Source organism: Cervus canadensis, chromosome 1 (assembly GCF_019320065.1).
Source record: "Cervus canadensis isolate Bull #8, Minnesota chromosome 1, ASM1932006v1, whole genome shotgun sequence".
Lineage (NCBI taxonomy): Eukaryota > Metazoa > Chordata > Mammalia > Artiodactyla > Cervidae > Cervus > Cervus canadensis.
This window is the reverse complement of record NC_057386.1, coordinates 64143659-64156943: the sequence shown is the minus strand read 5'-3', so window position 1 is coordinate 64156943 and position 13285 is coordinate 64143659. Positions and strand designations below refer to the sequence as shown.

The following is a 13285-nucleotide window of genomic DNA, read 5'->3' as shown; positions in this document are numbered from 1 at the left end:
TCGCAGAGTCAGACATGACGAAAGCAACTTAGCGTGCACACACTCATACTGTTTTCCATAGTGGCTGCACCAGCTTACAGTCCCACCAGCCGTGCAGGAGGGCTCTCTCTCCTTCATGCTGTCTCCAGCACCTGTTTGTACACTTGATGACCATTCTGACTGGTGTGAGGTGCTACTTCTGCTTTTGATTTGCATTTCTCTAGTGATTAGCAATGCTTAGCATCTTTTCATGTGCCTGTTAGCCATCTGTATGTCTTCTTTGGAAAAGTGTCTAAAGTGTCTCCCCATTTTTTGATTGGGTTGTTTGTTTGGTTATTGAGTTATATGAGCTGTTTGAAGCCCTTATCAATCACATCATTTGCCAAATTTTCTCCCAGTTCACAGGTTGTCTTTTCCTTTTGTGTGTGGTTTCTTTTGCTGTGTGAAAGCTTATTTTGATTAGGTCCCATTTGTTTATTTTTGCTTTTGTTTCTTTTGCCTTCGGATACTGACCTAAAAACTTGTCTGTACAATTTATGGCAGAAAATGTTTTGCCTATGTTTTCTTCTAGGAGTTCCATGGTGTCATGTTTTATATTTTAAGTCTTTAAGCCAGGGGTCCCAGCTTCCAGACTGCAGGCCAGTACCTCTTGTCAGATCAGTGTCCTTAGATTAGATATAAAGTGGACAATAAATGTAATGTGCTTGAGTCATCCCCAAACCATCCCCCTCACGCCTGGTCCCTGGAAAAATTGTCTTCCGTGAAATTAGTCCCTGGTGCCAGAAAGGTTGGGGACCACTGCTTTAAGCCATTTTGAGTCTATTTTGTGTGTGGTGTGAGGGTGTGTTTTAACATCATTGATTTACCTGAGGCTGTCCAACTTTCCCAGTACCATTTGCTGAAGAGACTGTCTTTTCCCCATTGTGTATTTTTGCCTCCTTTGTTAAAGATTAATTGACTGTAGGTGTATGGGTTTGTTTCTGGGCTCTTTGTTCTGTTCCATTGATCCATATATCTGTTTTGTTTTTTTTCCCCCCAATACCACACTGTTTTAATTACTGTAACTTTGTAGTATTGTCTGAAGTCTGGAAAGGTTATGCCTCCAGCTTTGTTTTTTTCCTTAGAATTGCTCTGGCAATTCTGGTTCAATATAATTCTAGGATTATTTGTTCTACTTCTGTGACAGATGTCATGGGTAATTTGATAAAGTGAGTATGTATTAGACCAATAAGTCCTGCTATTATAAGAAGCAGTATGTAGCATCAGGCTATTTACAGGATTTTTTAGCCTAACCAATATGACATATTTCGCGATAAGGTTTTTTTATTGTGGGACATTATCTTCTGGCAACATTCCTGCCCTGTATTTTCAAGATGCCAGTAGCACACCATCCCCAGCTCTAACACACAGAAATGTCTCTAGAGGTGGGGATGGGTACTAAAATTGACCCCAGTTAATAATGGTGGAGTTATCAGGATCAGTAATAACATCCATATTTTCTGGCAGCTGATGCTATTTGCAGTAAGAGGCTTAGTCCGTATCTTGAAGCTCATGATTCTTAGACATCCTAGTTTAATTCTGCAGCCTTCCACAACTAGAAGTAGGAAGTCCTAGATGCAACTGTCCCTGGGGCTCTGGTATTAGCAAAAGACAGCACCAATGATATAATTGGAAGCTGATGCTTCATTCTTGAATTGTTGAAAGTGAAGGATCAGATTAAGACAAATGCTACTCTAACTGTGTAGGATGATATGGAAATAGAGAAAACAGCAGTATAAGTGGTCAGCATCAAGCAAACAGTACGTTTGACTCATAAATGTCTGAAAGCATATATATTGGCTGGCATGACCTGTTGATGTGTTTCCGTCACTTTTGAGAGACTGTATAATGTTGAGGTTAAAAATAAGGCCTCTTGAAGCCAGTGTGCCAGATTTGAATCCCATTTCCTCACTTGGTAGCTGCATGTCATTGAGCAGATTTCTTAATCTGTTTTCTTAGCTGTAAAAGTTTGAGAGTTTTGTGGGTTTTGAAGGAGACAATGCACATTGAGCAATTAGAATTAAATCAGTTAATATGTGAAAAAACAGAACAGTACCTGACACATAGTAAGTACTCATTGTTTGCATTGTAGGGCTCCATTTGCAAGAGGATAATTATTTAAATTATTTAAATCCTTTAACTATCCTAGTCCTCAGTTTTCTTAACTGTTAAATTGGGAAAATCTTATCTGCCTCACAGGCTTCCCTTGTAGCTCAGACAGTAAAGAATCCTCCTGCAATGCAGGAGACCTGGGTTCAGTCCCTGGGTCAGGAAGACCTCCTGGAGAAGGAAATGGCTACTGACTCCAGTATTCTTGCTTGGAGAATCCCATGAACAAGGCCTAGAGGACTACAGTCCATGGGGTCGCAAAGAGTCGGTCACGACTGAGTAAGTAACGTTAACTACTTCACAGGGCACTTGTAAATGTTAAAGGAACTATTTCAGGTAATATGCTTATTAGCATGGCACCTGGCATAGATTGATAGAAGGCAGTTAATAAAGGTCAGCATTCAGTTACTACTGGCAAATTAGGGAACCATGAAGCTATCAAACAGGTTTCATAGGTAGTTCATTCACTAACATTCTGAAAGGTTTCTAGAGCATTTCATAGTTATCATTGATATTCAGAAGCACTCGCAAAGATATCCTAAGACTTTTTTCCATTTTGTCCACTTCTTGTAGTTCAGCTGTCAGTGTCTTATGTTGCAAGCAGATGAAACCAATTCCAGGTCACTTGCATAGAAAAGACATTTACTAAGAGGATCTGAGGTAATTTACAAGAAAGTTGGAAAACCAGAATCCAGGTTCCGTGTCTGGGAGTATGCCCCGAGGCCTGGTTCAGCACAGCCTCAGTGCGGGCACTGTGCTGCCCTGGCTTAGCCCCGGGCTTGGCAGCTGGCACTGCCAGGACTCCGGGTGCTAGCTCTGGTAACTGGTGCTGCCTCATGCGTAGCAGATTGGTCTCACCAGTTACTGCTGCCCCACCGTGAGCTTTTATCATTCCTCTTGCTGTCACTCGTTTCTGATCTCAGGTCTGGGGCAAGTGCCTTCATAGCACCCAGGTCACATGGCAGTTGCCCCAGAGCTTGGGAAACAAGTAATAGTAATGCAACTTATGTAGAACTTATTATATGCCAGATACTTCTCTAAGTACTTTATTTATATTTCATTTTAGCCTTACAACAACTAAGGTAGGTACTAATATTTTACTGATGAGGAAGGAGAATTTTAGGAACTTTGGGACTTTTATGAATTTTACATAATATGTGGAGGAGCTAGGGATTGAACTCAAGTAATCTGGCTGTAGATATTTGCTTGATTATCAGGTATTTTGAGCTTTTATATAATAAGAAGCAGCTTCTGCCTTTCCCCAGCCTTATGTGGAGGGTTTCCCCCACATTAGAAGGGGACTGTGACTGGGCAGCCAGAAGAATGAAATATAGACTCAATACTTGGCTAAAGTCTAACTTGGCAGACCACTCATTGCCTCTGTTGCTGTTTTAAAAGCTCCAAGATGAGGGACACTGAATCTGAGGATCAGAGAGATTTTTTTTTTTCTTTTAGTGCTCTGCCATTTTTTATTCACTTAGAGGAGAATACTTGTGAGATTTCAGATTCTGGATCAAATAGGGAATATGTGTCTATAAATAACACAGGATTCTGCAGCATTTTTATAGTAAGAGGGTATTGGCCTAGTTTATTTTTGTCATGAAGACCAGTTTTGGAAAATTGGTAAACTTTATTTGCTGCTGGGTCGTAGAGCCGCAAGTTAGTCCTTGCTCGTAGGTGGGTGTTCCATTCAGGACCAGACGCCTGTCACCACCAGACTGGTGTGGTCTCCCTAGGGGTGGAGTTGGGGCTTTCAAGAAAAGCAGATCCTCTGCCATTAGAGGTGGTAGGATGGAATTTCACCCTACAAAAAGCTGACTTTATTGAGGTAAATTTTGCCTGTGATAAAATGTGTTCATTTAAAATGTACAGTTCGATGAGTTTTGACAAGTGTATAAATTCGGGAAACCGTAACCTCAGTCAAGATACAGACAAAGTTTCTTGCGCCCTTTTGCAGTCAGCCCTCCTGTGTCCACCCTCCTCCCTAGGCGAGAGCTGGTCTGTCCTGATACATTAGTTTTATGTGCTCTGTGTGTGTGCTCAGGTGTTCGTCGTGTCCGTCTCTCTGTGACGCTGTGGACCGTAGCCCTCCAGGCTCCGCTATCCATGGGATTTTCCAGGCAAAAATACCGGAGAGGGTTGCCTTTTCCTTCTCCAGGGGATCTTCCCAGCCCCAAGGTTGAACCCCCATCTCTCGTATCTCCTACGCTGGCGGGTGGATTCTTTACCACTGGGCCACCTGGGAAGCCCTTCTTCATCTACAAAAATGAGAATTTTGTGTTCTATAGTTCTGGTATGTATTTTTTGGGTCTGGATTTTTGGCTCAGAATACTGAGATTAAACAACAGCTATTGCATACATCAGTAATTCACTCCTTTTTATTGCTGAGGAATATTCCATTATAAGTATAAACTATAATTTGTTTATCCATTAACCTGTTGATGGACATTTTTTTCTTCTCATTTTGGGCTCTTATAAGTAAGCCTGCTATGAATATACATATACAAGTCTCTTTGGGATGTTTGTTTTTATTTTTCTGGTAAATGCTTAGGTGTAGAATGACTGAGTTATTTGATCAAGTGTATGTTTAATTTCATAAGAAATTGCTAAGTGAAGTGGTTTTTTACATTTCCTCCAGCAGTGTATTGGAGAAGGAAATGGCAACCCACTCCAATATTCTTGCCTGGAGAGTCCCGTGGACAGAGGAGCCTGGCAGACTACAGTCCATGGGGTCGCAAGGAGTCGGACACGACTTAGCAACTAAACCACGAGCAGTGTATGCAAGTTCCAGTACTACTCTTTAACCAATATTTGGTACTGTCAGCCTTTTTGAACTTCAGCTCTTATATTGGGTGTATGCTTGTGTCTCTTGTGGCTTTAAATGTATTTCCTTGATGATTAGTGATGTTAAACATCTTCCATGCACTTACCATTTATTTGTTTTCTTTAGTGAGGTGCCTGTTAAAGTATTTGGGTTGTTTGTCTTCTTATTGAATTTTATTTATTTAAATAAGACATATATATATTTTAAATGGGGCTTCCCTGGTGGCTCAGTGGTAAGGAATCTGCCTGCCAATGCAGGAGACTCAGGTTCAATCCCTGGGTTGGGAAGATCTCCTGAAGAAGGAAATGGCAACCCACTCCAGTATTCTTGCCTGGGAAATCCCATGGACAGAGGAGCCTGGTGAGCTATGGTCCATGGGGTCGCAAAAGAATCCAACATGACTGAGCAACTAAACAACAGCTTATTTTGAATACCAGTTGTTTTTCAGGTGCATATGTTACATCTGTTTTCTCCCAATCTGTAGCTCATCTTTTCATCTTTTAAATGGTGTCATTTTGAAAAGAAATTTTTAATTTTGATGAAGTCCATACTATCAGTGTTTCTCTTATTGTTTGTTTTCCATTTCCTAAGAAAATATTTGCCTACTCCAAAGTCATTGTGAAGTCTACTAATAAACCCATCAAAAGCAGTCTCCATTTCTGTTATAAGCGATTTTTATCTCTAGCATTTCTTTTTGGTTCTTTCAAAAATCTCTGTTTGCGTTGTCCAGCTGTTCATGCATGCTGTCTGCTTTATGCATTACAGCCGCCTGAGCCACCAGGGAAGCCCATATTACTCATAGTTGTTTTAAGCTCCTGGTCTGGTAATTCCACCATCTGTGCCATTTCTGATTGTGATGTTTGCTTTGTGACTTCAGATTGTATTTTTTGCCTTTTGTAGACCTTGTAATTTTTACTTGTTAATCAGACATGATGTATCAGGTAAAAGGACCTGCTGTAAATGTGGGCCATAAAGTATAGGAGGAGGGGAGCATTATATATCCTATGATTAGGTGCCAGTCTTTTAGTGAGCCTGTGCCTCTGGATTGTGAAATTCTCGAGTGTTTCTCAGTTTTTCTCTCCTCTGCTTATGTGGCACAGGATAGCTAGAATGTGCTGGGTGTGGCTGTCCTGCTCAGCTCTGTTAGCTGCTGGTTATACCCAAGCAGGCTAGGTTCTGGTTTCTCCTGAGGGTATGCCTAGTTAAAAATAGAGTACTTAGGGACCTCCCTGGTGGTGCAGTGGATGAGAATTCTCCTGCCAGTGCATGGGACTCGGGTTCAGTCCCTGTTCTGGGAAGATTCTACCTGCTGTGTGGAGCAGCTCAGCCTGTGAGGCACACTGCTGAAGCCCGCATGCCCTGGAGCCGTGCTCCAGAAGAGAGAAGACGCCGCTGCGGTGAGGAGCCCCCACTCTGCAACTGGAGAGAGCCCGCATGCAGCCACGAAGACACAGCACAGGCAAGAAGGAAAGAGTGGGCCGGTGGACCGCTTAGTGAGTTTCACAGAGGTTCCCTTCTCACCGCTTGCTGGGAAGATGAGGGGGTTTTTCTGTGATACTTACTGGGATAACCTGGCCCCGCTCTTGAAAGCAACACTAAATATTGTGGGGCCTTGCTTTTGACTGGGTTCCTCTGGAGTCTTTAACTCTGAAGAGTTGTCCACGCTGAGGCTCCAGCAATTCATTGATTACAGTTCAGATTTTCCTACCACAGCACTGTTGACTGAGGCGGTTTTCACTGGCTTTGTTCTAGTAAGTCATGACCCTTTGCATTTGCCTCCTTCCAACTTTGTACCCTGTGTCCTCCCCTCTTCTATGAATCCAAGAAGACTTGTTGATTTTTTGTGTGTTCAGCGTACTTGTTAGAATAAGATGGTGATTTCCAAGCTCCTTACAATGCAGAAACGAAAGCAGAAGTCCCCACCCCAAGATAACTACTGTCCTGCCTACCATCATCGTACCTTATTGGTTTTCTTTTTGAATCGAATCATATAGTATATACTCTTTGAGTCTGGCTGCGGTGGTTCAACGTGGTTTGTAAGAATATTTTCTGTTTTTAATAGCAGCAGTACTATTTTATTGCCGTGTAGTATAGTGTTCATTGTTTGATTATACTACAGTTTCTTAATCTGTTCTACTGTTGATGGACATTTGAGTTTCCAGTTTTAAGCTGTATTATGGATAAAGCTGCTGTGAATAGTCTTGTACTTGTTTTATGATGGACAGATTCACTATATTTCACAGGTATGTTCGCTAGGAGTAAATTTTCTGGATTGTAGAATAGGCATATGTTTAATAGTATTGCCAGAAAGTTTTCAAAGTGATTTTGCCAAATTTTACTTGTACGGACAATGTATGAGAACCTACATACTTGCTAACACTTAATTTTGTCAGTCTTTCTAAATTTGGCCATTCTAATGGGTGTTAGTAGTATTCTGATCTGTGGTCTTAATCTGCATGATGAATTAAACTGAATGACAGGACTGTCCCCGTGACTCAGATGGTAAAGAATCCGCCTGAAATGTGGAAGACCCGGGTTCTTTTCCTGGTTCAGAAAGATCCCCTGGAGAAAGGAATTGCTACCCACTCCAGTATTCTTGCATGGAGAATTCCGTGGACAGAGGGGCCTGGTGGGCTACAGTCCACGGGGTCCCAAAGAGTCAGACACAAATGACTTGTAGATCTTTCCTAATACTGAAATTTTATGTTTGCTTAAAGAGTCTAGTGCATGCTTATAGCAGTAGTTCTCATTAGCTACACTTTGGAATCACCTGGTGAACTTTTCAAACTTAAAGTTCCCCAGGTAATTCTAGGATGCAGAGAGGGTTGAAAGTCATTGGCATTTTTGAATGAAACATTCTGTGCCTCTCAGGACTTTGCTGTACCCTTTGGTAAGTGACATGTTTGTCTTTCTCATTGCCCAAGCCAAAATTTGGGTAGGGAGCAGGGAGAAGGCCTGGGTTACCCTACATTTCTCCGCTACTCTTGATCCCCCACAATCTAGTCACTCTGTAAGGCTCTTACTTTACCTCCTAAAGAATTCTCAAAAAAGAATGCACCTTTTTCTATTCCCACAGCCTTAATGTAGATCTTTATTATTTCTTACTCACACTGTAAAATGCTTCCTAAGTGGTTTTCTACTTCTAGTCTTTCCTTCTTTCCCTTCAGTCTAACTTCCTGTCAGGCTGTTCTCTAAAATAAATTGATCAGATTTTTCTACTTCTCTCTCTATATCTCTTTTAGGAGAAGTTCAGTTCTTGGTCTAGCATTTGTAAAGTCCAATATGATCTCCTACATACTTTTCTAGCCTCCTTGTCATTTTTATTTTTAAAACCTATATTTGATAAAATTTCATACAAAAAATTAAACTCTTTACCCAGATTCACCATTGTTTTGTCCCATTTACTTTAACATTTTCTCTTTAAATACAGTTTCTTCTCTAGTGGTTTGCAGACATTATGTCCATTTGTTCCTAAGAACAAGAACTTTCTCTTATATAATCTCAGTACTTTTATCAAAATTAGAAAATTATTAAGGAAATTGATACAGTACTATTATTTAATCCACAGTCATTCCAATAATATCCTTTACAGCTATTTTTTTTCCTGTTTTGTGATCCAGTCTATAATATATATTGTATCTAGCTGTCTTTTCTCTTGTTTTCTTTTATCTGCAACAGTTCATCTGCTTTTGTTTTTCTTGAACTTAAGCTTTATCAAGTATAGGAGCCAGGTTTTCTACTTCCTACATCTATTTCCATGATTTTTGATCTTTATTATTTCCTTCCTACATCTTACGTTTAATTTGCTTGTTTTCTATTTTCTTTTTTTTTCTATTTTTTTTTTTTTCCTGTTTTCTTAAGGTACAATCTTAGATTGTTGGTTTAAGATCTTCTATTCAGATACAGGCATTTAAAGCTATAAATTTCTCTCAGCATTGCTTCTTTAGGTGCATCCCACAAATACTGCTGCAGTGCATTTTCATTTTCTTTCTTTTTTTTTCTCCCCCTCCCCTGCATTTTCATTCAGTTAAAAAATATTTTCTTTCTCTTGTGATTTCTTCTTTTTCATATTAATGTTTTAGATACATTGTTTAGTTTCCAAATTTGGGGCAGGCCCCTGCATCTCTTGTGTGAGTTGATTGTAATTAAATTTCTCAGTGGTCATAGAACATTCTTTATATGGTTTCAGTCTTCTAAAATTTATTGAGTTATATTTTATGGCCTAAAATATGATCTGTTTTGCTGAACACAGCATGTTCACATGAAAATAATATATATTCTGCCATTATTGTTTCCTGTAAGTATCAGAGTGGTTGATGGTGTTCAGATCTTATGTGTTTATGCTGGTTTTCTTTGTCTAGTTCTGTCAGTTGCTATAAGAGTGATGGTAAAGTCTCCAACTATGATTGTGGAGTTCTGTTTCTCCTTTTAATTCTGTCAGTGTTTGTTTCATTTATTTTGAAGCTCTGTTATTGGAACCAACATACACATTTGTGATTGTTTTGTATTCCTAGTGAATTGATCATTTTATCATTATGAAATATCAGAGTTATACTACCCTCTTTATCTCTGGTAATACTTTTTTAAACTATTAAGCTATTTTATCAGATATTATTAATAATAAAACTGTGCCAACTTTCTTATGCCTACTCTTTGTGTAGTGTATCTTTGTTCATCTATTTATTTTCAATCTGTAATATTTACACCTTTGTCTTTAAAGTGCATCTCTTGTAGATAGAATATAGTAGGATCGTTAAAAATATGTATATATACACCTGTATTCAGGGAATTCCCTGGTGGTCCAGCGATTAGAGCTCTGTGCTATCACTGCCAGCGGTCTGGGTTCAGTCTTGGGCAGGGAACTAAGATCCTGCAAGCCACAGGACAGGGCTTGCGATGATTATAGTGTATACATTAAACTTTTCATATTTCACTTACAATTAATAATGTACTGCTTTTCTCTTAAAACAGAAATTTGTAACCTTTTAGGTCTGTATTTCCCTTTTGTTGTTGTTCAGTCGTAAGTCACGCGACCCCATGGACTGCAGCATGCCAGGCTTCCCTGTCACTCATCATCTCCCAAAGTTTGCCCAAGTTCACTACCATTGAATCAATGATGTCATCCAACCATCTTATCCTCTGTTGCCCTCTTCTCCTTCTGCCTTCAATCTTTCCCAGCATCAGGGTCTTTTCCAATGAGTCAATATTTCCCTTACCTCCCTTCTTGTTCTTTGATATACTTGTTTAATATATGTTACATCTGGATACATTGTAAACCACAGAAATGATGTTATCAACATTTGCTTTAAGCAGTTATATGGTTTATAAAGAAATTGAGATGAATCGGTAAAAACAAAGTGGTTTTTGTGTTTACCCAGGTAATTACCATTTCATTTCTTTCTCATTCTTTTCTGAACATTCATTTTTTTCTGTCTGGTTTTATTTCCCTTCAGCAGGAGAATTTCATTTAGCATTTTGTATAGTTCAGGTCTGCTGGTGATGCATTCTCTTAGTTTTATTTGATAATACCCTTAGTACTCTCTGTAATTCCTAATATTTTCCCTGGATGTAGAGTTCTAGGTAGACAGCGTTCTTTTTACCAGTGTTCTACTCTCTTCTGGCATTTACAGTTTTTGATGAGAAATCAGCCATTGGTTGGAATTTTGTTTCTGATAGTAATATTTTTTCCCTCTTGCTGCTTTTGAGGTTACCTCTTTATCTTTAAAAGGTTTGACTGTGATGTACTTTGTGTTTATTCTGCATGTTGTTCATTAAATATCTTGCATCTATAAGTTTTTGTCTTTCATCAGATTTGGAAAAAATTGGGCCATTAGTTCTCTAAATACTTTTTCTGTACCCTTTTCTTTTTAGCATTTTACTTACATATAAGTTGGAATATTTAATACTGTCTTATGGTTCCATGAAGCTTTTCTTTTAGTCTTTGTTTTTGCTCTACTCTCTACCTTGGATAATTTATATATATTTAGTTTTACTTACTGTTTTGTATGTCATCTTCATTTGGCTAGGTCCATCTAGTGATTTTTTTCTTTGAAAAATTGTGGTTTTCAATTCTATAATAGAATCCATTTGCTTCATTTTTACTGTACTGAGAGAATTCCTATTTTTTTCACTGAGATTTTTGATTCACTGAAAATGTTTCACTTATTTGCAGGTACTGTAGCTTCGTTTGAATCTGTATCAGTTCCAATCTCTGCTTCATATCAGAGCCAGACTAAATTATTTTTCTTTTCTCCTGGGAATCCTGTGTCATTTTCTTGGTTCGTTATATACCTGGTAATTTTGAGTTATATCCTGAACATTTTGAACATTGAGATGCGAAGATCGGAGATTCTCTTATTCTTTTCCAGCATCACTTCCTTTGTTTTGGTTGCTAATTTTCTTGGCTGGGCTTGCATTACAAACTCAGTTTCTTGTCTGTGCAGGTACATTGAGGGGTTAGAGATGTGAGTAGACAGAGTTTGGGAATCCCCTTTCTGGACCTTTCTTTTTCAGTATTACCCCTTTCCTTTTACTTTTGTCAGCTTAACTTTTTCCCAACTGAAAAGGACTAGTTTTCCACTGGATGCCCTGGCAGCTACTGGGTGCACGGCATGGATAGAATTTAGTTTTTGTCTACAAGCCAAAGAAATGGAAACTTCCTCGCATAGCTCCCTGTCTCCCCTTCAAGCATGCACTCTTCACTAGAGTGCTTCTCTTTGCTCTCCAGTGCCTTCAAATAATTGCTTTTTAAATTGTGTTCAGCTTTTGCTGTTGTTTTCTGTGCAGGGTGGGGGGGTTTAGCATAGTTCCAGAAACAAATCCCTGCCTTCTTTTTTACCTGTCCTTGGAAGCCGCCTGTTGTGGTTTTTCCTCCTGCCCTGCTTCCCTGCCATCTCTTGTAAGTTTCCTTTGCTAGTTCCTCCCATGTCCGAATACTGAAGTGTCCTAGAACTCACTTTGCTAAGCTCTCTCTTCTATCTGCATTGACTTTCTAGATCAAAAGTCAAGCCAAACCTGTGCATGTGTGCTCAGTCACTCAGCTGTGTCCGAATCTTTGTGACCATATGGACTGCAGCCCGCCAGCTGCCTCTGTCCATGGGATTCTCCAGGCAAGAACACTGGAGTGGGTTGCCATTTCCTCCTTCAAGGGATCTTCCCAATCCAGGGATCAAACCCGCGTCTCCTGTGGCTCCTGCATTGGCAGGCAGATTCTTTACCACTGAGCCACGTGGGAGTCCCGAATCCATGCCTAGTCACTTACGTATTTTCTTTGGCTGCTTTGGGCTATGGCATCAGAGTTGACAGCAGAGTTGAGTAGTTGTGTAGGCTCACAAAATCCTATAGTGTTTGCCATTTGGCCCTTTATAGAAAATGCTCGCTGACCCCTGATCTAGGTAATCTTATGCAGTCCAGGAATTTAAATGCCATCTGCAACACCAGTGACTTATAAATTTCTTATCCCCAGCTTCAAGCTTTCTTCTGGACTTCAAGCTCATATACCCAAAAGCCCAGCACCCTTAACTATACAAACCATAATATATCCTAATCTAAACTCTAGCTGTTTTTCCTACCTTGTGCTCCACCCTGAGTCTTGCCTAGTTCTGTTAACAGCAATTCCATTTTAACAGCTGCTCAGGCCAGAAACCTTTGCAGTTGTCCTTGACCTCTCTTTTTCCCATCTCTCACACCTGTCTGTAAGGAGTTCCAGTTTGTTCTACTTCAGAATTATGTCTAGAATCTAACCACTTCTTACCTCCTCAGCCACTGTCACCCTACTCCAAGCTACCATTATCTCTTGCCTAGATTATTCCATAAAGTTTTTCTCCCTGCTTCTGCCTTTTGCTCACTTCGAGTTTAGTGTACCACAGCAGGAAAAGAGCGGTCCCTAAATGTAAGTCAGATCATTTCACTCTTAAGTTCAGAACCCTTCAGTGGTTTCTCATTTCACTGAGAATAAAATCCAGAATTCTTGCTGCTGTCTTCAATGCTTCATGTGTTCTTGCTGCCTCTCTGACGTTTCTTTCTGTTCTCCCGGCCCTGAAACTGTTTCCTATTCCTGGAGAAGCTGAGCCTGTTCCCACCTCCCTGTCTTTATGTTTACTGTTTCCTCTGCCTGGGGTTCTGTAACCGCTTTAGTTGTGTCTTACAGAAATATGATGCCTCCTTCTAAGTTTTTCCCTGACCACATAATTTAAAACAGCACGTGCACGAACGAATGTGTTTATATACATGCCGTTAGCATTTAGGACTGCATGATGTGTGTATTTGTTTGTTTGTTTTCCACAACTAGGATATAAGCTCTTGAGGGTAGGAAGTTTTCTCTGTTTGGTTCAC

The 13285-nt window shown here is 39.8% G+C and overlaps 1 protein-coding gene across 7 annotated transcripts in view; it reads left to right on the top strand.

Moving 5' to 3' along the window:
- ARFIP1 (ADP ribosylation factor interacting protein 1) overlaps nt 1-13285 on the top strand; it is a 128774-nt gene that overhangs the window by 27028 nt on the left and 88461 nt on the right. The window contains exon 1 of one of the 7 annotated variants that reach the window (XM_043484513.1): nt 5303-6444. The exons of the other annotated variants lie outside the window; for them this stretch is intronic. The gene's annotated coding sequence lies outside the window, so the exon portion shown is untranslated. Of the gene's footprint in view, nt 1-5302; nt 6445-13285 lie in introns of those variants that run through there. 7 annotated transcript variants of the gene reach the window in all.